The sequence below is a fragment of the Lissotriton helveticus genome, chromosome 1_1, assembly GCF_964261635.1.
Source record: "Lissotriton helveticus chromosome 1_1, aLisHel1.1, whole genome shotgun sequence".
Taxonomy (NCBI): Eukaryota; Metazoa; Chordata; class Amphibia; order Caudata; family Salamandridae; genus Lissotriton; species Lissotriton helveticus.
Genome location: NC_136057.1, coordinates 1244879224 through 1244904880, shown reverse-complemented (window position 1 = coordinate 1244904880; position 25657 = coordinate 1244879224).

Sequence of the window (25657 nt, the reverse complement as noted above, 5' to 3'; positions counted from 1 at the left end):
AGACACTTAAAGGAAGAGCTGAAGAGATACTGGGAGGTCCGAGAGGAACTGTCTTTGGCTGAAAACCCAATGTTCTTACTCCGAGGGAACAAAGTGGTACCGCCCAGGAACATTTTGGAACGGTTGATGTCCTTACTGCATGAAGGGCACCAGGGCATCACAAAAACGAAAGCCTTAGCCAGACAGGCATACTGGTGGCCAGCCATCGACGCGCAGGTAGAAAGACACGTGCGCTCTTGCGAGTCTTGCGCAAAATCGGACAAGGCTCAGAGCATGCTGAGGCCACCGCTGGGAAGATTTCCAATTCCAGAGGGCCCGTGGGAGATGTTGTCAGTGGACATAATGGGACCGGTCCTGAACAAGGAGGGCACTCAAAAGTACGTGGTGGTTGCCATTGATAGGTATTCCAAGTGGCCCGAGCTACAAGTCTTGGAACGAGTGGATACTGAGGCAGTGATAACGTTTTTGCGTACCACATTTGTCAGCGAAGGCATCCCGAGGATCATCACCTGCGACAATGGACCCCAGTTCACGTCAGAAAAGTGGACTGCCTTCACCAACAGAAACGGAATTGAAGTGAAACACACCCCGATCTACCACCCGGCGGGAAATGGCCAGGTGGAACGCTTTAATCGAGTGATTATGGGCACCATTCAGGCCGCCATTGAGGATGGTAAGGATTGGGAAATGGAGCTGGAGAAGATGATTTGGGCATACCGAATCACACCGGGTAGCACGGGCTACAGCCCCTTCAAGATCTGAAGAGGCAGGGAGGCCTTCACCAAAGACAATGCAGCATGGAGGAAGTTGATTGTCCAGAGTAAGTGGTCACCGGCGGTGGTCAGGAAAAATTTAGAGAGAGCCCAGGAAGTCTACACGGCACACTACAACAGAAGACGGAACACTCAAAGTACAGAACTAGACAAAGGTGATTGGGTGAGGGTGAAGCTAGCCATCATGAAGAAGAAAGGAGAGAGCAAGTTCTCACCTCCCCTCAAGGTGGTGGAGCCCTATGCTAGATCAGCTCTCCTGAGCGATGGTAAGATTTGGTCCATGGACAGAATGGCCAAATGCAGCAAGATACTGAAGTGGGAAGATGAGGCGGAAGAAGGAACTGAGAATGTCATAGAGGATGGAGAAAGTGTAGGTGGAGAAAGGCAAGGAGAGTATGTGAACGGAACGGAAGGACAAACGGCAGGTGAAGAAAGAGTGAGTAGAGAGACTACGGAAGGAAGGAGCAGAGGCGAAGAAGAGAGTGAGAAGATGGCAAAGGACGGGAAAGCGGAAGGTGCGAGAGAGAGAAAGGAACAAGAGACTACAGGAGGAGAGAGAACGAGTGAGAGAAGAGAAACTCGAGCAGGACGGAGAATTAAGGTACCGGAGAGATTCAAGGACTATGAGATGGACTGGAAGTAAGACTTTTGTAAATTTGTTTATTGTGATTAAAGGGGGGAGATGTGGTAGCGCTCTAGTTGTTCCAAGGCGGAACAGGAAGTGACAACAGAGGAAGTGGAAGGCGGCCATATTGTTTCCCTGGCGCCGACCGCTAGGAAAGCCAGCCCCGGCGCTCCTAAATAAAAGTACTTGTACAAACTCATAACGGCGTTTGTACTTCTTTACAGTGTTGCCAGTAAAATGTGGACTGGAGTATGATTCTGAACACTAGACCTGTTCTGACGTGATGTTTCTAAATTTATATTTTGCATTAAATGGACATTTGCATGCAGCTTACCTTGTGAAGTACTGGCCAGTTCAGAGGTGTCCAACTCCGTCACTCCGACTACAGCTGCGGGCTGGAGTGTGGACTCCACTAGGTCCTCCAGGGGTGTATTCCCAGGCAGTGTTGCAGGTCCCCCTTCAGTCTGCTTTGCCTCCGAAAGCCTGTCAGCAACCCTCTCCTTTGCAGGGCTGCGAAGGTCATACCACCGTTTGTACAGGTCTTCTGTTGTGCGGTGGGTGACACCCCACTGCGTTCAATTTGGATGGCATCCTGAGCCAGATTTTTCACTTCTCTGATTCAGGGACCTGGAGTGATAGTTTGCGAAACACCTTGTCATGGCTCCTCACAACCTCCTTAATGAGGATTTCTATCTCCTATTCACTGAATTTCAGTTTCCTTTTTCGATTAGCAGCCTTCTTCCCAGTTGCTCCTGAGTCCATTTTTTTGTCCCTGGACAGTTTTAGCAAAGCAAAAAAGGTAACTTCAGCGGTGCTCCTGCAGTCTGCCTCCTCCTCTGACTCTCTCAATGCACTGGAATCAGCATGGGATGCGTCACTTCCTGATTGTGATGTCATCAAGCTGCAACAAAAGCGACTTGCAATTAGCAATATCACAATTTGCGATCTTGCTGTTTGCGATCTCACAATTTTTCAATTTCACTAATAGCGAGTCATACATATGAAATCGCCAATACTGATTGTGAATATTACCAATTAGCTATTTTTTAGCAATCTTTTTGGTGCATTGCATTTTGTGATTCCTTATTAGCGATTTCTTAAAAACAGCTATTAAGGAATCTCAAATTCAAACTTTGATGCATGTGCACACTTGTCCCCTTCTAACTTATTGTGACTGGCACTGTGCTAATACTTTGTTTAAAATGTTGATAGGAAAACAGACATTTGAGTTGAGCAAATTTAAAGTGTCGCTGCTGTTGCAGTGTGCTCTATACAGGAGCTGCTCTCCACATAAACTTAGAAACTACCCAGAGTTTCCTGCCTCTTTTGTGCATAAATTATGCATCACTCCAAGACAGAAAGGGTATTAATTCGATAAAAACAAATAGTTATGTATATATAGATTTATTTAGCTATTATACACACGTGAAAAAAACAAAGGTTAAAGTGATATTATAGTTAGAGGGCGGTAATTATGTGCAATTTTATATTTTAAAAAGCAACCCTAGGAATTCACTGAAAAACACAAAGTTTAAAGGCATGTTATAGTTAGGTCTGGTAATAATATCTTACTTTACATTGAAAAAAGACCTTAGAAATTCACTGAAAGAAACCAAAGTTAAAATGTTTTTATAATTAGGTGCAAGTGTCAGATAAAAAATACATTTTAAACTAAAAAAAGCACCAGAATTTAACAGGTATAGTTTACTGAGTTAATTATAACTTTCACCAGCACCATGCTGTTTATGACCTCCCATATTACATCAATTTAGCATTTCTCAATTCTGAGCCAATCTGGGCGCAGAATATCATATCATATCCACATCCACAAACACAATGGCATATGCTCAATAAATAGTGTCCAGAACCCAATATTCTGAAACATGCCTCAGCCAAGAGCAATTGCGCTCGAGACCAAGGACAGAATCACAGACTCTCTGGTATTCTCTGGAGATATGTCCATAATAGGAAGACAAAGAGTCATGCCAATAACTCTGCGAAATTGGGACCATATAAATATTAAGTTGAAACAATTGAGAGTTTGAAGGATGGGTGGCACCATGACAGGTAAGATGGTTGAGCACGAACATGAATAGCCAAGTCCAGGACCTTGGGCGCTTGGCTAATCATTTTCACCAGGCAAAGTCCAAAAAATAATCACTGTGAAAGGGCGGCTTGAGAAGCAGGACATTCTATGAGAAAACCCCCTTCCAAGTCCTAAGCAACAAATGCCTCAAGCAGTCACAGTTAGCACAGTACACAGAGAAATGACCTTGAGAAAGTCTAGTGCATTGCATGTCACAAACTGCAATTGCTTCTCAATAATTTCAGAAGGTATAGAATAAGGAGAATTCTCTTCCAGGGCAGCATGGTGTAAGGACAAATCCGTTATCAAGGACTGTGTTGTGTAATCTGCAAAGATCTATGAGATATGAGACTTAAAGAGGAAGTAGACATGGGAAGTTAACCACAGTGAAGTCAGTTTCAGGAGCAAGAGACCTGCTAACAACTGTGAGACAGACAAAGTCTGTGAATACATTAAAAACACTTTTGCTAAAGCAACAAGAATATAGAATGGAAGTAAATTAAGTTTGCGATAGAATGACCTTCTATGCAGGATAGAAAATATACTGAGAGCTCAAGAAATTGGCCAAATGACTGTCATAAGATATTGATAAAATGCTTGATACAGTCTTTTTCTCACCCCTGAATTTCATACTTCATTTGACAGTGAGACTTCTAACTTCTGCAAATAAAATATGACTACATCTCAACAGTGGTGGCTCCTCCGCTAAGGCTAAGGCAACTTGTAACAAGGACTTTAGAGATTTGCATTGGTTACTTTTAAATAGAAGGGTTTCATTCAAGATCGGATGTCTGGCTTGCAAAACATTCCACCCATAGATTCATCCCTACACATCAAACCTGCTAACCTAATCAGGGGGCCAAATGCAGACCTAGAATACAGACTTACGTCACCTTTTAGTTCCAAATTTCAAATTCTCCCAAACATGACACCAGAAATGTTCTTGGATGGTGACAACTTTCTGGAACTCCTTGTCTGTGGCTTTAAGAAATCAAAAAATTCAAAAATGCTCTCAAGATTACTCCTGGACTAACATTGCTCCTTAACTTTTCAGAAACATCTGTTTTTTTTAATTACTTACTTTACTTAACTCCATTCTCCCTTTCTAAACTGACTCCCAGTTTTGAACCTGGTGCATGTACATTATATCTATTTTTCATGTAAAGTGCACTCACACCAATCCGCAAAGCATCACATGAGAAACCTATGAAATAAGGCAAATGTATGAAGATTTCACAAATGCAGCTGTTTCAGGGGTACTATCGCCCCAATTAACAATTGCAATATGAAAAAAAACAATGAAAAAAAATGACTTACTAAACATTTGCCCAAACAACTGGTGAAGATGTGTATCTGTCAGAGCCACTTACTGCTGATTGATAGAGGAGATCACTTTGACCTCTATGTCGCGCACCACTTGCTGTCTTATGGCCCGATTCACAAAGAGTCTCCACAGTCATGGCGGAGGATCCGTAGACGAGCCTCCACACTCGTGGTGGAATCTCCGCATGCCGCACTACAGAGAGTGCACCGTGCGGGCGATGCCACCATGAGTGCAGAGATTACCCTATTACTGTAGATCCTCCGCCATGACTGCGGAAATTCTTTGTGAATTTGACCCTTAGTGTCTGTCCCAGCTCAGGCAGGCACAATGGCAGGAGCACACCAAGTAGTAAGTACATGTACAGTATTTGTTTTTTTAAGATGAGTCGAAAGATATGAAATATTTCCAAAATTGCATAAATGTATTAACCCAAACAGAAGTTAAACAATCACAGCTGGCATTAGTGGACACTCAAAATTGTTAAACTAGTGAGGTCCAGGGGAAACCACATGTACATTTGGTGTTGAGTCACCGTGATGTAGTAGTGTAGGCTTGTTCTGACAAGCTAGACAGACAACGGCTACTACAGGCACATCATATTTTGTCACAAAGAACTTGTTCAATGCTGTGCAAACATGATACAAGGCAAAAGATATATGGAAACTTGAGACACATTTTGAGACCAAAACAAGGAGAAATAAAATATTAAGGACCAGAAGATGTTCCAAGGTACAGACCAGAAGGTGTTTCAAGCTAAAAACAAATTTTTTATGGTTATAGTCTGAAATAGTGCAAAAAAAGTGGAACAAAATAAGAGCTGTGATCAATTTTCAAAAATAAAGGTAAAAGATATGACATCTACCAAAATAGTACGTAAAACAATAGTGTGCAAGGCTCACATTGGTCGATTTTAGGTCAAAATGAGAGGGAGAGAAATATTGCACCACCAGTGTGTTGAACTTAAAGGAAAGAGAGAAAATAGTGCAGGGGAGAATATGCTGTAACTGGAAATTGATGGTGTAAATTGGTTTAGAGGACCTGAATGCACCGAAAGTTATTAGGCCACCCTCACAGCATGGATATCTGGATGAACTGTCTCAGATAGGTTAAATGAGATTAAATATTGTCAGGTTGCAAAGATATGGTTCCAAAGAAGAGAGAATAATGATCTATAAAATGAGGTGCAGGCAATTTGAAGAAATCCAATAACAGAGAATAAAGCAGACAGTCATGAAACTTAGAGTATGCTGTGCTCGGAAAGAGGGGGCATGCAGAGGATTGAAGTTAAAGAGATGGTCATTCGATAGAAAGAAAAGAGAGGGAAACAGTTGACCCTTTTAAGACAAGGACAACTTAATCTGCAGGGTTTTAGGAATGTAATGGAAGGATATGTTTTGAGATAGAATGAAATCCGAGCATGTTGAACTAAAAAGAATCAAAATTATTTGGATGTGAGATTGTGTATTGTATTGAAGCATTTGTATAGCATTTACTACCTGAAAGTAAGTGGATTATTATTGGAAGTGGGTGATTGCACAACTCAAGGACTTTCAATAGTTCTTGTCTAGGAGACCCTCAAAGTCACTAAATTAGCCTGATCTCAACCCCGTGTAGCAATGGTACACAGCTGATAAGCTTATCTTGGCACAATGTGCAAAGTACATATGTAGTAACACAGACAGTAATAAAGTTAAAACAACAAATAACAAAAATCCCATACTGAAGTAGACAAATTGAGTAAAATGTAATAAACAAAATGACACCTACATCAAAAAAAATCCAAAAAGGGGTACTGGCGGTAGAAATAGCACCAAAAATCAGTAACCTCCAATGGTAGTCTATGAGAGTGGTAGGCCCAACGAAGACATAATTTAAGGCTGACTTCGATAGAGTCCTGGTTGGATAAAAGTGGATTGGTCCTGGTGAAAAGTTTGGAAGTCACAGAATTTGAAAAAGTTTCTATGTCCTACTTCATAAAGGGCTTTTGCCACTTTTTTGAAGAAATGCATTGCAATTTCTTCTAAGGCCCAATGAAAAAAGGGACTTCACTATTTAAGAAGGAAAATCCTACCTGACTGGGCCACTGCTGAAATTGTAGCCTCTGCCATGGAATCAGATGATCCAAACTTGAAGCAGGTTGCTCCTGCTGGAGCCTTGGAGCTATGGAGAGTTATTGAATGAAATGCTCTAAGTTCCAAAAGGGGATGGGATTTAGTCATTTATTCTGAAGTGCTGGGATTAACGTGCCAGCATTGTGAATTGCTGGTTGGATATTTTTTGTGGCGGGTACTGCTGAGGCTCTGGTGGAAACGTTTTCATAAGTCCAGACTTTCACCTGGACCCAAACAACCACAAGAGTACACTTCTAAGGCCCCCAGGAACTCGGAGGAAACACTTAGAGATTGTGCCAGACAGAGGTCAACAGGAAATTCCAATCCAGGTCCAGTTTACAGCCGTCAGCTGGGTATTTCATAAATAAGACCTCTTGCAGTTTGTTGTGTCCCTGTAGCCACAAAGGACATTAGCCAACTGACCCTTGGAGCCAACTTCTTTGTCCTAGGTACAAGGGAGAGCAGAAACAGTCCGTCAGGTCACAGACATTCAGGGCTATTCTCAGGTCACAGACAGCAAGTCCAGTCCTCTTATGATCCTCCTCTTGTCCAAATAGTATTCTGAGGATGACACCTTCAGGAGCCACATTTATGCCTGAAATCAGCTAGCGGATGCTAGTGACACCAGTGCACTGCCTAACCAGTGATGTAACCGTTTCCACCCCTGAGAGAGAGGAGACAACATCAAATCTCTGTTAAACAAGGAGGAATTGCAATTGCTTATTCATTTGGACACTATACACACGGGTCTAAATCGTGTGGAAGATTAGACATCCTTGTTTAAAATGACCTCTCTTCATACAGAAACTATATTGACTCTCAAATCTTGTTGCCCTTGCCTTTTTTTTTTTTTTTCACAATGTACATAGGATTTTATTGCACTGTCTCGCAGTTTTTATTGTATTGTCCCGGGTATTTTGGGGTAAGTGTATTATGCTGTTTTATTTTGAGGTTTGTCAATGTCTTTTAAACCATTCCAAAATGGTGCCCACTACTCCTCTTTTGTCGGGGGGACCCAGGGAGAGCCAGGCGCGAGCTGGTCTTTCCCTGGGTACATTCGCGCGAGGGAGCTGGAACAGGTGGGGGTGATTAGGGGGAGGTAATAAAGGGAAGTCAGGCTGGCGGTTGGGTACTGCGTAGCGGGAGGCAGGGGAAGGGAGGTTCTTTTTGCCCCACCCACCCTCCCTTTATTCCTTTAGTTAGGTTTTACTTGGCGGTGCTCTAGGCGCTGCTCTGGTCTTCGGGCCTTGCCACTTTTAGGACAGGTGTCTTTGTTCTTTTAGGAGGCGGTTTTTGCTAGTGGGGTGGGCAGCCTGGAGCGGGTTGGCCATCCTGAAGGGTAGCTCGTTGGGTAATCCTGGGGGTATTAGTCAAGAGTTAGTTTCGGGTTCTGTTAGGTAGGGAGTTTAGGCATAATGTGTAGATTGGAATTTTATGATATAAATAAATAATGAATGTGTTCAAGAAATGTATTATGCACCTGTCTTAAAATAAAGTGGCCTTTCTTGCTCCTTGAAGAAGTGTGGACAGTGATTTCTTGCGCGATGTCCCTGGGCCTAGTCTGTCTTTGTGTTCTTCGTTTTAATTTCTTGGTCCTTCTTCTCTTTCTATTGCCTACATTAACCAGCATGCTGCCCTCTCGCACTCATCTTTGAAACCTCATTGTCCCGAAAGGACTCCATACTACCAGTCAGCGCTAACAGTGCACCTCCATTTGTGGGCTGTGTTCAAGCCCAGTAAAGGAATCTGCCACTCATCCTTTAGACCCAGACCACGTGTGTGCTTCCCTCTGTGGACTGATTGGAGCCCCCTACGGGAATCCAGTATATTTCCAACTCAGTTCAGTGCTTCTCATGCTACGGCACACTCTCTCCTTGACCAGTATTACCCATTTTCAGGGTTTTAAGCAGCTCCTCTTTTTATTTAGGCAATTTCCACCCACCCTGTTCCTGAGGCTTGTGACGAGGGACCCCCTCCTTAAACAACTGCATTACCATTCATAAAGTAAGTGCGATCTCAGAAGTATTGTGTATGCCTTGTACTGGTTAATTTGTCTTTTTCCTAGCATCACTCTGATCACTCTTTTTCTATTACTGTTTCACGCTCTCTCCGGCTCATTTAAGCCCCCTGAGTCCTGATGATGACCCTGCCTTTTTTATTGGGATCGAAAAATTGTTGACTTTAAAAACAAAGGCCCTCTATGATTGCTGGGAACTTACTGTAACAGGCCGTGCTATTCATGAGTTAGTTGATACACTTGTTGATTACGATTTATCGTTTGAATATATCAACTCTAAAGAGAGCACTGAGCATGTTTATTTTGCCCCAAAATTCACTCCACCCGCTATTGAGTCTTGAAATTGTTTTTCATAAAATCCTTTCAATGCATTTTATTTGCCATTTGGCTCTTTGCATCTCAATTATTATTACTATGAACCAGTGTGTTTTTGTTATCGTTGTTATCTCAGGTGCCCAGTGACCTTTGGGTCTCCCTTGTTGAAATATTATTACTAACAAAATATGGCAAAAATTGTGGGTATATCACACTAAAGATGGTCATTTCCTACACTATCCCGACATTGTGTGATGAAGTGCTTATCCACATAGATAGCATTGTGCACGATGTGCATGTGTGGTTGAAAGAATATTGCCTTTACCCTCAGCTTATGTGGGAAGTGTTTCCATGTTGTACTTGATGATAACCAATGTGCAATTATAGTGTTATGGGATGCAGCCCTTGGTAATATCATGGATGAGGAGGTGTGAGAGATAGACATGAATTTTTATATGGATTGGGTATGCTCACAGCACTGATTAGCTCTGCAGGACTTTTATTCTTTTGGTAATTTTTCTTTATAATCTCAATCCCATTAGCTATGCTTGTTGTGAAAGGAGGTCATCCACTCATTGATCTTCTGGATCTGGGGAAGGTAACTGGTTTGAAGAATGAGATTTTGGAAATCAGAGATCTGCCCCGATAGGCTGCGTCACAGTACTTCTTTATAGAATCACCAATTTGGGACATCAATTATAAACAACCTTTTGTCATAATGGGATATTGGGGCTCAGGGTTTGGGACTATTTAAGACCTGCAGGGCAGACTATGGTACAGTTTTCCGATGACCAGCAATGCATGGCAGATCTCTCCAGTTTCAAAAAAATATCTGGTTATTATTGAATGGTTAGTTATGAAAGTATAGCCTCTAATCTCTCCCTCCTGTTGGCCAGAAAGGTGACCACGGTGACATTTCATACAATATATGCAGGCCACATGTTGAAGATGAGTGGTCACATAGTGAACTGGTATATGGCATCATATGGTGACACATATTGTATTAGATTGAGACCAGGAGGACTAGAGTTACTGTCCTCCATCTTGTGGTTCAAGGTTGAGTGGGCTGATCCTGATGTTGTTGGTGTCTGAACAGAATTAATGTCCCAAGAATAACTGTCTCCCCCCTGTGTTATTGAAGTGAGTTGTTAAAGGGTGGCTATAGACCTAGTTGATCAATTGGTGGGCTATACCAAGGGTGATGGGCTCCTAGAGCCCAATAAGTGGGCTGTAGCCAAGAGTGATAATTACTTAAAGCCCAGTAAATTAGTTGAACCCAGGGGTGACAGTTCCCAAGAGCCCAGTAAAAATAATCCTTAAAGTGTTTGTACTATGGTATGCCTATCCACAAGAGCCCAGTGTTTTCAATGGGTGTCTCTTGTTGGCAATGGTATGCACCCTGTTGAAGTAAGGACCCTTCCTTCTTGTCAGGATAAGTGAGTTACACACCCAGATAACCCCTGCTCACTCACTTGGTAGTTTGGCACGAGCAGTCAGGCTTATCTCAGAGACAATGTGTAAAGAATGTGTACATAACACAATAAGTAACACAGAGAAAACATTACAAATGGACATCACACCCTTTTAGAAAGAATATATATATCTAAACCAGGAAAAGACCAAAATGACAAACATCTAACATACACAAATCAAAATAAGACTTTTAAAAGATTTCAAGTAATTCTGTCCATAAAACTCTATGAATGCAGTGATTTTAAACAGAGTACCCCAAATGTGTCGAAATCCACAAAGCAAAACAGCCACGGTGGAGGGAAGTGTTGGAAATAAACAGGGATGCCTCGGTTCCTGAGTCTTTGGGGAGGCGATGCATCATTTCTGCTGCACGCAGGAGAAGTGTTGAGTCAAATTTGGACTGTAGGATGGAGCGAGGCGCAGATGCCAAGACGGTTTTGGTCTGCGGATGATGTGTCGGAGATGCATGACACAAAGGTGTGATGCGTAGATATCCGGAAGTGCTGGAGATCGATGCAGCAGTGGTCAACATGCGCTGCGTTGGTTTCTTCATCTGTGGTGCCACGATGCTTTAATCTTGTCAGCCGCACAGCAGGGCCTGCTTCAGAATCAGTGTAGTGGTCTCAGACTTCGGAGACCAGTGCTCTGAACTCAGGGTGAGGTGGGTTCTTTGGCCGCGGACAGGTGATGTGTCAATTTCTTCAGATGCACTCTGGCGGTGTGTCAAAATTTCTCCAGAATGACAGTGCTGTATAAGATAAAACAGGCACTGGAAGGGCAATGCATTAATTAAAAAAAAAAATGTTTTTATTAGTATTACAATGCAATTATACAAAAAAGAGCCAGAGCCTTCGTCATAATTACGCGGTAGTTACCATTGTCACGGATGGGCCTCAGTGTTACAAACAGAATACCAGCATTCTGTAATCCAAATGTCCACTGAAGTTATCAAGTACCCAAGGACTATTATCTAATCACTCAAACAATTTAGCAAGACTTTGAATTATGTTGAAATGCAGATTACATATAGTAACACACTTTATCAGTTGCATTCTGCAACAGCGATGCGTGGATTTTGATGGTTTCAAGCATGTCTTCACAGCAGGAACAACCTCCAAGGGCCAGAACTAGATTTGGCATCACAAGACAGATCAGGACTCACAGCAGTGGAGTTCAGGGACGCTGCAGATGAAGTCTTTGATGGCCCTAAGACTTCCAACTCTCAGAGAGCCCAAACTCTAAATCTCTAGCTGTTCCCAATTGAAAGTTACACTTGTCAAATGTTACAAGGCAGCTCCAATGATCACCTATGGGAGATCTAGTCCTTGCAATACGAAATCAAGAGTATTTCCCTTTCAGGACATCTAAAACACACCAGTACATGGTCTACCTTTCACATACACTGCACCCTGCCCATGGGGATACCTTAGACCTACCTTAGGGGTGTCTTACAGATAGTAAAAGTGAAGGTTAGGGCCTGGCAAGTGGGTGCACTTGCCAGGTTGACATGGCAGTTTAAAACTGCACTCACAGACACTGCACTGGCAGGCCTGAGCTACGTTTACAGGGCTTCTTATGTGGGTGGCACAACCAGTCCTGCAGGCTCACTAGTAGCACTTGATTTACAGGCAGTGGGAGCACATAGTGCACTTTACTAGTACTCAAATGAGCCAGAATTGGGCCTAGATTTCATGGCATGGTTAAGGCACTGTATGCCAACCCCTCAGCTCGTGTTCGGGTCAAATGGGTCCTCTCCAGGGCTGTCCCCTTGTAGTGTAGCTCCTATTTTCCCAATAGGCTCTGCGCATTGGAATAGTACCTACAGCAGTAAAGGCCTAGACCAGACGTTAACTAGGTCTACTACTGTCGATACTAGACTTAATTTTTGGGTTTGCCAGCTAAGCTCAGAGTTCGCTAGAAACTTTCTCGAATGTTCAAGGAAGGATGAACTCCCCTGATTAGACAAGAAGGGATTTAGTTTCTGACAACCATAGAACATGACAACTTTGCTCTCCCCTAATCAAGAGTCAATCTCGAGAGTCGTGTGAGCACAAGGCAATTATTTTACTCAGTCAGTACGTGCATTCTTAGTCTCATCAGAATGTAGAGAAAAGGAAGAGACGGGCGTGTTCAATAAAAGATGTTATTTATTGATCAGTCTCTTTTCTCGTACAAGAGAAATGGATCGATATTATTGCAATACTTATAGTTAAGTAAAGTGCATACATTAGAAGCAATAGTATAAAATAATACTGTAAAAACATTGATATGGTTTCTGAGCCATATGATGTTTAAAATGATTAAAATATATTTACATACACATATACATTTGACTAAACGTACTCAACTGGTGTTTCTAAATACGCCTACCCCGTGTACCTGACCTAAGTCTAATGCGTGGGCGGGAATAGAAAGTTACAGTTTAGTTTAAGTTTGTTTTTGCCAAGTGAATAACTAAAGAATTCTCTAGGAGGGGTTATTCAGTTCTGTACCTGGAATTTAGGATGAATGAGGAATGGTATCTCTTTCTCTGCTCTCGATATTCCAGGCTGCCTGCGAGGGCTGCCCAGAAGCGCCGGTGCTGGGTCTCTCGGCTTGAGATAGCAGCGCGTCTCTCAGCGCGTCAGGAAGGCGGGGCTGCTGCCTGCGGGGTCTGCTTCTGCTCTCGGCTTCGGCAAGTATGGCTGCTCCGTCTTGTCACCACGCGTGTGTTTGCATAGGGCAAGGTCGGCAATATTTATACCTTAAAGGTGCCGAGATTGACGTAAGGATGGACATAGGTACGTCAATAAAGATGTCATACGACTTGCTCGTTAGCACATTCTTTACTAAAGTTCTCTGTGAAATCAAAACAATGGCCGCACGGATTATCCAGGTTGTCATAGGTTTGATTTGTTATGAGAACGTCGTATGCCTTATCAGGGGCTGGAGGAATATCGCTTGTCTAATTAGATCTCAAGCGTTATGACCTAATCAGATAACACGTTCCTGTGCCGTAGTGTGACTGCGTCAGATAACGGTATCTGCATCATGGGGGATTTCTTGCCTCATGGGCTGACTGTTAGTTAACTAGCTAGTAAGTTTAACCAGAATAGGGTCAGGAATAGGGGGATCGAATCAGAACCTATAGAAATACACGACACCCTGTTCCCCCTTCTTTTTTGCTTTGGCGATAGAACCCCAATCCTCACTTATCTGCTCCAACGCTCATTTCTAAGGTTGGAGGTGGGGGGCAAGCCAAGAAGACCTCATCACGCTTTATGCAGATGACGTCCTGCTGTACCTGGCTCATCCAACAATGAGTGGACCCCACTGCCTCCAGATTCTCACGTGATATAAAGAGGCTTCTGTTTACATCTGAATCCCTCCAAATCGGTATTAGTTCTGCTCTCGCCGTCCAGGGACTGTTCAGACTGGCAGGAAAAGATCCCCCTTCGCATACTCAGTTTTTAAATATTTTGGTATTTTAGCCACTCTGTTCCCTGACCTCACGTGGACCCTTAACTTTCAACCACTGGTTCGGAAAGTTAAATCAGATCCTAGTCAGGTAGTGCTCCTTACCTCTCAATACTCAAGGCTGTATTGCCCTATTGAAGATGATGATCCTACCGCGAATCTTGGACGCCTTTCAGAATCTACCCCTCCAGCTACCGAAAGCCTGGTTTTCGGCCCTAGACAGGGATATAACATTGATCCTATGGAAGGACTTCAGACCGCATATCACTCTCATGCATTGTCGACAGGGACCTTACAACAGGGGGCTGGACATTTTCAATCTATGTCTTTATTACCTATTTGCCCACTTGCTTGTAATCCATGTCTGGTTTAACAGGGGTGGTCAGACCCGGCATATCAAGTGGAACTTCACGCCAATGGATTTCTCCCAGATCCAAGCAATGCTCTATGGATTGCCGATCCCCCATGCAATGCCTTGGGTAACCAGGATGGTATTTCTGACATGGAGATGAACCGTGAGACATACACAATGGGGGGCCATGCTTACACCACAAACTCCACTTTGGCATGGCACCTGGTTGAAGGAGACGGCGTCCTTAGTGATTTTCGCACCTGTGATTTTATTGGTATCACAAGGCAGGGGGATGTCTGGTCAGGGGCTCACATAAGGTCCTTCCAAGAATTGCAGCAGACATATTACCTCGCACACTCCCAGTTTTACAGGTACGTACAACTCTGACATGCTTTTGCTGCCCACTTTAGCTCCTCAGACCCCTTTCCGGAGTTCAGCCCGCTGGAAGCTAAACTGCTGATGGGACACTTGGGTAGAGGGGGGATCTCGCAGATACATTGCATACTTATTATTAACTCCCCTGAGACACTGGACCACATTAGAAATCGATGGGAGGAATGGGTGGGGCCTATGTAATAGGCAGATTAGAGGGATGCACCTATGGTGCAATGGGAACTAACAACCTCGGCCAGACTCTGCTTCATTCAAATTAACTACCTCTACTATGTTTACCTTTCCCCAAATCGTCTGCACAAGGCTGGCTTACAACCCACTTCGCCTGCCCACGTTGTGACAAGGAGCCCACTGATTTTTTCCACATGGTCTAGGCCTGTGTTGCTACATCTCAATCCTAATAACAATAATATCAACCACTCAAATTACTTTCATATTTCACTGTGCTAATTCACCACTAATCCTTTATGGGTTCAAGGAGTAGCGTGCTACTTGCTGAAAAAAGCGCTTCAACAACCCATCAGGGGTAACAAGCACTATATAAATGCAAACCTTTTTCCCTCTTCTATCTCTCTGCTATCTTTCTGAATCCAGATAACTGGCTAACCTACCCACAACTCAAATTACTTTCATATTTCACTATACTAATTTAACACTACTCCTTTGTGGGTTCCGGAGTAGCATGCTACTCGCCAAAAAAGTGCTTTGATGCCTTGTCAGGGGTAGTAAACGCTACATAAATGCAATTACAATACAATACAATACAATACTAGGGACATATCAGTAAATCAAATATGCCAATCACGGAGAACCAATCAGAATTACAATTTACACAGAGAGCATATGCACCTTATCAAAGTGCCCAGAGTCCTAAAGCAGGCAAAAACAGGGTAAAAAAAATAGGTGGCAAAAGGCAAAAAGTCAGGGGCTAAACCTGCAAAAAGGGTAAGGTCCACCACACAGTAGTAGTTATCCCCTCCAGTGGTGCGTAGCTGCTTGGAGGCCTTAACAGTGTGGCCCTCATCTGCACACAGGCTGAATGCTTTAACATATCTGTTGAATCAGGAGGAAAAACACTGGTTTTCATGTGACCTGGCTCCAACAGTAGCCCTAGGAGAGACAGACTTGGTGGCGTAAAATAAGCTCAATTTGAACCCAATACACATTAACTAAGTGGAGCCCCATTGGTGGGAGAGAAGGGGGTGACCTTGGTCCAGATCAGTACTGAATGCTCAGAAACACATTTTAAGGGCATCAATAATTAACTTTTTTGGTTTGAAATAAACTCCAAATTGTTTAATGTAGAATCCCTAGGTGGCTTTATAAAATCATGCACATTTCTGTTATACCTGCTTTCTCATGATAAGTCAGAAAAAGTTTGTAACTCAGTATTCTGCAGCATGACGCTACTGCAAAATAGGGGCCTGGAGGGTGTTCAATTTTGAGCTGCCTGTTTAATCAAAATCTGCACTAAATGGTCAGAAACTAAGTAGGCAGCACCATGAAATTAGGCTTGTTTCTGATATACCATTTTTTCCTGTATCAGGGGTGAATGTTGTTTGACCTTTTCTAAGCTTCCATCCAATATGTTTGGAATCGAGCTTGCGCTAATACAACTAAAAGAGTACTGTCTTCCATTTTTAAATGACGCTGCACAACACCACGTGATTATTGTTGTTGTCTTTGTTCTAGTAAAAGATTGTGAGCTTTCCCAGCCTTTGGGAATCAGATGTACCCACCCAAGGACAATATACCTGTCCCAGACCGTTCTGTATACAATGTCACAAGTCATGCGGTTTAATCGACTCTGGAAACCTCTGATTTCAGTGTAATAGCATTAGGAGAGAATCTTCGAGTGAGTTTTGTTTTAAAATGTTTCGTGTTGTTATTCCTCATTGGTGCAAATCCTGAGAACCAAGCATTTGTGTAGTAATGTGTGAAATCCTTCTCTAAAGTCCAATAAAAGGACCTGCATTTTCCACGTCGATGGAACCCCATTTTCCCATTCTTGGAGGGCAAACCTACGCTGGATTTGCTATTGAACTTTACCAAGTTTTCTGTCCTTATGATTTGTATGCATTGATGCTAACTTTATCCAGTAGCGACTGCTACCGGGCAGTAGTAGTGGGGTAGGGAGGGAGTGGGGGTAAAAAAGAGAAAAGAGAAAAGAAAAAAAGCATCACTTGCCTTCCTGGTGGCCGCATTTCCTCCGTCCTCGTTCTCTTCATCAACGAAACAGGAAGCACCCAGGCTCACGACTCCCCAGACCAATCACAATGCTGCCTTACAGCAGTATTTTGATTGGTCTGAGCCCCGAACCATGGCACTCAGAGAGGGACTGGGAGGCTGGGCATGTTCTCCATAAGGCTGTACAACACAGCCTGGTGGTGAACATGCCAAGTGCGCATGACAGTTTGGCCAGCCCAAGACGGCCGGACAAACAGGCATGCGCACTTAGGAGAGTGTCACCACGCCTCCCCCTGCTCTGAGGAAAGCGCACCTCACCCCGCCTGCACCTTTATGTAGGCAATAATGAAAAATAAAATGATTATAACATTGTTATTATCATATTATTTTTTCCTGGGGGGTGAAGCTCCTCCGATACCTCCCCTGACTTTATCGCTGATCCTGTACTTTACCTTATGAATTCTTGATGTGAATCATTAAAAATGTAGCCGTGCCTGTCATTCTTGATTGAGAAGGTTATTGCCTCATTGCAATGTTGAACCTTACTTGTAGAAGAGACGGGCCCATTGATCAGGGAGCACCAAAGTCCCTTTACGGACTACAGATCAGTCCTAAGCAGCACAACAGCACCCCAAAATGGGGCCAGTTTGGTATCGTGTTCATACCATCTGTTGTGTTCGATAGTCCATCTTTGAAATTTGTGGCCAGAGCTAGATCACACAGTAGGGCAAATTTACAAGAGTTTATCGCCACAGGAACGTCACTTTTTATGACATTCCTGTGGCAATAACCCCTTTACCTTAGTTACAAGGCGGCATTAAGCCACTTAACGCGACTTAATGCCGCCTTGTGAATAAGGCCCCCTTTTTCGCAGCACTCAGAGTGAAAGGAGTGGCAATGGATGTTGTGGTGGGCCTTCTGCTGCAGCACTCAATGCCTTTTGACACTGCCCCCTATTTACAAGGTGGCTCTAAAATGGGCCAGTGCCAAAGTTAACACCAAAAAAACCTGGTTCTTAGTATGGCGAAATGAGGAGAAATGATTATTTCTCCTAGTTTTTCTGTTTTTATATGTGCTGCATTGTGCTGAATTTAGCGCCCGCGATGGGGAAAATTATGGGGTGCGCTATATCCGAGTAAATACAGCACATCCCTTTCAGAATGGAGAAACGCAACTGTAGCAATTTTGGCCTAATGATGCGCTCCGCCATTCTCTTGTAAATATGCCCCAGTGTGTGTGCAAGGTCCGTTAGCGTGAGAATTGTGCTTGGAGGCACGATTATGCCCTTTAAGTAGAAAAAGCCAGCATTCCGTTCAATTTTGGGCTAGGTTTGCGTTACCGAAATACCAATATGAGGGCTACCTCGAACTGCAGAGTTGGTAATGCGGGAGGAACAGGCATGTTTCAAAGTCAAATAGAACAGGTTTATTTATGAATTTCATTTCAACTCGAATTTTCAAAGAAAAGGGGCACTCAATGTTTTTTTTTTAATATTAAAATGACTCATATTAGCAAGTGATTCCATGCCAAAGCAGCCTCCCCAGGTTTAGGTACTTGAATCGCTCCGAGTGTGAAGGTTCACTGCCAGAAACAGAATACAATTATTCCCCCGCACCTGCTTAGCATGTCAAAATCCTATCATTTTTCGTCAAGTGTATGCTGGGAGAATCTGTGTTTGCAGGATATCTTTGTGACAGTAATTAGAGGATCCAGGAGCCACACTGCACATTATGCTTTTGTCAGCTGTCAAACTCTTCCAAAATGGCAAATTATTTCCAGTGTATAATTTCACAGACAAACATTTACTCCGCCAAGCTCGGATTTTTGATTAGGAGACGCTCTGCTGTGAATCCGCAGGCCCCCGGCTAACCCCGGCAAGGAAGCTGTGCTCGGCCCCGTACCACTAAAGGGCGTTTATTGTAAGGATGAGAGACGCCATGCAATCCTCTTAATGCCTGGGGAGGTAATTTGATTGTGGTAAATGTGAAAAACAACATTAATAACACATAGGAAAGAAAAGCCAGTCGAATTTCGTACCGCCGGGTAGGAGGTATGGTACATCCGATGCAAGGAAATAGCTTCAAAGAAAGGAGTCTACTGGGCACATTTAGACATATAGAAATAAATACATGTGGGCCCATTTCCGCGCGGAGGTCCATTTCAAATAAGCAATCTTTTTCTATATGCCTTTCGTTTTTCTAAAAGGAAAAAGGGATGGATTTAAAAAAAAAAAAAGAGTATTAGGTTTGTAAACTTTTTTTAAGATTAGGCAGCAGTCCATGGTTTTTAAACAGTTTCTAAGGCCCTTTCCGTTCGCAAATGGTTTACCACCTATTTTGGATTGGTGGTAAAATTTAAATGTTTTGCAACCGGATTTCGGTCACAAACCATTAATTCAACCTTAAAGAATTACCATTGGGAAGGAACACTTTACATATCGCTTATAAATAGTGATTCCTTAATGTTTCCTAAACGGATTCAACTTATTTAACAATTTGAAAATCAGTTTTCAAATTGGTAAATAGTTTAAGTACATTTGAAACAGTGGGGCATATTTACAAATGAATAGCGAAGCATGATGTTAAGCAAAAATTGCTAACGCCACGCTCTGCCATTCTGCAAACGCAGGGATGCACTATATTTACAATGGTGTGTTTCCCCTAGCTCTGGCGCTAAACTCAGCTGCCTAGCACCAACGCAGTGTGCAAGGGTGCCTGCGTTGAGGGTATGATTGTTTATGTGCCAGAAGGTGTCCCTTCCTGCACATAAACAATCACTAATGGTGATTTGTAACTCCTATGTGTGCTGCAATGGGCAGCACAAATAGAAGTTAAAAATCGCCATTTTTGTAATGATTGTTTATGTGCAGTAAGGGACACCTTCCTGCACATAAACAATAATTCCTGGCGATTTTCTGTTTCAATGTGTTCTACTGAGTATGTGTATACACATAGAAATAGCAAAAATGAGGAGAAATTAAACATTTCTCCTCATTTGCCATGATAAAACCAGGTTTTTGCTGGTCTTAATTTTGGCGCTGCTCCATATTGACGCTACCCTTGTAAATAGTTAGCAGCATCAAAATCAATGGGTGTTGCGGCAGAACGCCCATCGCATCACCCATTGCCCTCCTCTTTCATACTTATGGGCTCATTAGGATGGCAGACGGAGGTACATCCGTGGTGCTGGCAATAGCGGAAAATTTTCTTTTCCGCACTCCATTGGTGGTCCTTGCATCCGCCATATTACGATGGGCAAACATAGCCTATTTTTCATCTGCTGCGGAGTTACGTGAACCGCCAGAAAATTCCTTCCGTAACAGTGGCGGAGTGAGCCAATAGAGAAACACCGCCGTGCGGGATGACGTCCCATCAGCCGTACAAATCACGATGTCCCACACAGCCCATCACACCACAGCGGAGAATCCATCCTCCTAGAGACGGCAGAAGCACTACTGCAGAGAGCGAAACTCGATTCCCGGTCACCTCCACCCGGTCCTGACCGCCATGGATCCAGCTCTTCAAGCCATTCCTCTGCTGTACCTCATCCACTACCAGCAAATAAGACATCAGGGCCGGACTAGGGATTCCGGGCACCGGGCAATCCCCCGGTAGGCTGGATGGGGTGGGGGCCGGTTTTGTTGCGGGGGCCGATTTGGACCCTGAGGCACCGAGCAAAGAATCAGTCCAACTATCTGCCTAAAATGCAGCTGCTGGTCCGTAATGTCACCCGATGTTATTTTTATTTCATTCAGGCTAGCTTATTATTTATCAAAAAAATCCACTTGTGACCTTGACCTGGGTGGCTGGCTTTACGCCCCGTGATGCGCTGCGCGCAGTAACGTATACTCGCAGTCTCCACTGCAGTGTCCATGAGCTGCGGTACAGTCATTCACCCATAGGGTGGCATCTGTAGTCAGTGTAACAGGTGATCATGCGCAAGCGCATTGGGGTTCACGCAATAAAAACGTGCACGTGATTGCGAGGGAGAGGAGGCCAGAGACAACTGAAAGAGAGGCTGGAGCGGAGCCTGGAGGCACCCCATGATTTAATTATTCCTCTAGCTGCCCTCGTGTCTACCATCCGGCGCCCACAGGTGAGTGAGGGACCGTTCCCTGCGTGAGTCTCCTGAACAGTCCTTTACATTGAATTATTCATGGGCAGGCTCTGTCTGGGGGCGTTGCGACTCGCAACCAGACCGTGCCAGGCTTAAAAGAAAAAGCCTGGTTATTGGTTAAACTTGGGCCCCGGCCCGGGCTGGACACCACAGGCTCGTCCATCAAACACAGAGGTCTCGGCGCAGAGCACATCCTGAACTTACTGATTTGACGGCGCTACTTTTGAAAGTCACGGTGTTGTGCTCTGGATCCATGAATGAAGTTGAAGTCGTGTCATGTGAGGCCTAGTGTGGGCAGTTGTCAGGGTGAGAACCCACAGCAGAGCAGACAACGAGCACCTGCCTCTGTGTCAAGCTCCTGAGGATTGAAGTCCCCAGGGGAGCTCGTGACTGCCCTTCAAGAGTGAGTGGGATGCACCCGGGCGCTGTCTGTATTCAATGAACAGTAGTGCCTGGAAGCCGGGAAAAGAGCTGAGACCCGGGCGATCGAATAAAACCCTGCCAATAAGGTCACTCTAGTCTTACGTCAGATGGGAGAACACTTTACATGTGCTACACAATGGGTTACACAATTCCTGAACATTTACCCACCCAGCTATCTGATGGAAGGTATTTGCAGGTTAAATGTACTTACTGAATTGGGTTAAAGTTAATGTTTAATAACGGTGTTGAACCTTGATAGCTAAATGTAATTCAGTGAAAAAAAGCTCAACAGAAATGTTAAGGTCACAGGTGTGAATGATCATAATGTTAAGGGGCTTTGATTGCAAGCTGTACTTTGCAGGTTCACATACTATGCATGTGGTATTTGTGTAGCACCTACTTGGCTGAAGACACGGAAGAGCGCTGCACAGGGTCAACGAGAAGAATAAAGTTAGGGGATGATAGGGGGGTAGCTGGTTCTGGGAGCGCAACTTGATCCTCACTGCATCGTAATGTGGTCTTCTCCAGAGAAGCGTTTTTATTAACCTTTCCCTTAACTGGATTGGGGACCGTGCGGTGATATGGGGATGTTTCTGCATCCTGAGTGCACAGATGGACAGGATCTGTGCCCTTGTGTGTTCTTTCCCCACTTTTTTTGCCTTCAGAAGGATGGCACCCTTGCTTCGGGTGGGCAAAGAGCCACCAGGCCAGCCTCAGCTCTAGAAGCTAGGAGGTCGGAGCGAGCGGCACAGGCCACGGCAGATAGTGTACACAGCACATCGATCCATGGTAATTGGTAAATCAGTCGTGAAGTCACTTCCCAACTGATTTACCAATTACCATGGAACAGTGGTCGAAGTGGGCGGGATCGGCGGGCCAAGGTGAGCCCCTACTTCTTTTTTTCAGTAGATTCCGTTCCCCTACTTAGTTTATTTTAAACATTCATCCCAGGACAGCAAAGTTGCATAGGCCTGCAAAGAAGGCTCGGCCATGGTACGGAGACGGGCGTGGGGGAGGTAAAGGACTCTTTTCCTTCTTGCCCAGAGAAGACAAGGGCAGTGTGCACTTCTGTTCTGCCTTTGGCAGCTGCCCCCTCTCTCCTTCTTTCTCCTATTCCCTCTCTTTCTGTCTTGCACCTCCTACCTTAGTGAAAACCGTGACTTCAAGAAACGTTTTTCACCCTCTCTTTCATCCTTTCGTTTATTTGTTCCCCTGTGAAATGGATCCAAAAACAGAAAAAACACTTTTGTCTTCTTTTTCTGACATTTTTGTTTACCACAGTGCACCATCAGGAATAAAAGGTTCAACCTATCAAAAAGCAAGAAAAAAAGCAAGACAGTGTTCGCAAAGCGGTCAGATTGATGTTATTCACACCCAAACACATTAGCTCCACTTTACAGAGTTTGCCAGTGAAGCGCTTCTTTGGTTTTCTTATTTTTCTTTGAACAACATTGTTTTCCCGAGGTGGGGAAGTGCACCAATCATGGAGGTACTGCAATGCCTGATTGATGGGTGGATTGGTAACCATTTTGTTCCTGCTTATATTGCCTATACTTAATTTTTCTATTTCCAGGATGTTTGTACGTTTTTTTTAGGCAGCACATTGCTCTTCTCTAGTGTGTAATTTCAATTGAGTTACATCCAGGTGTTTATAGCGGGGCACAATTGGGTTGTAGTTGAAGGCAGTGCAAGTTTCTCTCAGTGGGGCAGTATGGTGTTCAGTGGAGGAGAGGATGTGGCACTACGCCAGAGCGGCCAAATTTGGAACTGGGGAACCAGGTTCAGCCTTCATGGCCAGACCACTCTCCCGAGGGAGCACATTCCTGTGCTAGACCATAGATGGCCCTGCTAGACCTTAAAAGTCCTGGTGTCTTAGCACTAGCAGGTGGACCCTAGCGGTGGCAAGTGTAGGTTAACCTTGATGCCTTTCCACCACAATCCACACTGAAGTTCACCTCCAGTCCTGCGGGCAGGCCTATGAAGCAGCACACCCTAGAGCAACAGTGACTCTGTCACTGAGGTCACAGGTTCCTTGAGAAGGGCCAGCTCTAGGGCGGTGCGACCAGTGTGACTGCACCGGGCACTGAATTTGGGTGGGGGTGTCCTGTTTGCAAGTATATAATGGTTCTAAAAATGACTTGCTGCCTCCTGGGCTCCAGCAATTTTCAGAGACAATAAACATGTCATGATAATGCTGGTGATTAATGTTCTTCCTAGAGAGTGAGAGAGAGATCATAGTTTTGTCCAGTGGAAGTTTTGACTCATGGAAAGGTAGTGTACATGGTTAATGGTCCTGCTGCAAAGAACATGTACCATGCAGATCACAAAGTGCACATAATGTAAATAGGTCAGTGGGTCACTGCTTTTGTCACAGAGATCCTTTTGTTACTTGCAATTTGTAAGTTAAAATCCTAACATAGAACAGTGAGCTATTAACTGTCACCTAAGAGCAGCATGCAACCTGCAAGGTATAAATTAGAGTGTTATGTTTTCCCCAGTGTTTGATTATCCTAATGTTGAAAAAGGTGCTCACTCAGATGAAAATCTATTCTGATTATTAAAGAGAACACCCAACCATGGCATTACGTTTTAAATTCTCAATTTGTGTTTCTCTAGATCAATCACTATTAAACTGCATTGCCTACTAGTATGGTTGTCATGTGGCTCCTACACCTTGTAGTCCTTTGTCTTATGTAACATTTCCTATACAGTGATGTATACACATATAATTGATTGTCTCTGTTTAATGTGTGTGATGTAAAGTACTCTGACGCTCTACACTGTTATGAGCGGTGCTGTAAATCAAATTTAATGCAAATGAGAGAGAGTGCAGTTATGGAGACTTGAGGGGCACTGTTAAAGGGTGGTAGTGAGGGAATCCACGGCAGAGGTGGTCATTGGGGGCACCAACAAACATTGTTGCACAGGGCGCCACCAGGGCTAAAGCCAGCCCTGCACTTGAGGCCACCCATTGGTACCTCCATTGGCCTTTTTCAGCAGTACTAGCTGCAACTCACCAGGGATCATCAATGCAGGATTTGCACGTTCAACATACTAAGTTGGCAAAATTCTCAGTCTCTCTGCTTCATGCACAAGCACTCTGATACTTTATAATTTGACATTTTACACATGCCAAGTCTCTGGAAAGATTTTGCCTTATTAGTACCAGTGTAAGATACAAATACAGCATTGAGAAAGGTGATCAGTCAACCTTTGTGAAGGGCTGTCCACTTCGCAGCAACATAAGTCACATTTTTTGTAACTTTTGATCTGTTTGAGCTACAAACAATTTATTAGTTAAAGTTGTCAGATAATGTATCAGATGTTGTGTAATGTGTTAACTATGGCAGAGACATAATTATATAGAAAACATTTGCAAACTAGGATATTTTGCTATTCAATTAAATATGTAATGAAAAATGTGCTGTAAAATTCACCATTTTGGTCTGTATTTTCCCACAATATTCTTGGGGGGATAATCTCCCCAAGCCCCCCTAGTAGTGGTCGGGCTCGCTCGCTATGCTCGCTCGCTACGTGCCAGACGGGGGCTGGTCTGGCAAAATTTGCCAGGGCTGCTTTCAGTTCCCAGTCCGGCCCTGTAAGACATTGCTGCGTACAATGCCGCAGGTACGCAAAAACACAACTCCGCATACAACCACAACACACAACTCATGTGCTAAAATACCCGAAAAAAACCCACACCTTCCCATCTGGTTCATCCATCAACCGCAAAATCACTGCAATGTTCCGGGAAAGTCCCCGCAGCGGTAAAGACCCTGGAAAACCTGCGCAAAATGTCTTAGGCAGGGCCGACGCCAGGCATGGGCAGTCTGCCCAGATTCACAGGGCTCTACCCTCACCCTTCCCACAGTACGCATCACACACCCATTTGGACACATGCTGTGTGCCCCTCCTGTGGCCCCCCTGCACAATTAATCAGCCAGGTGTAGCCAGACCTCGCACCACACACAGCAAAGGACAACGTAGATTGACTGGGAAGGTGGGG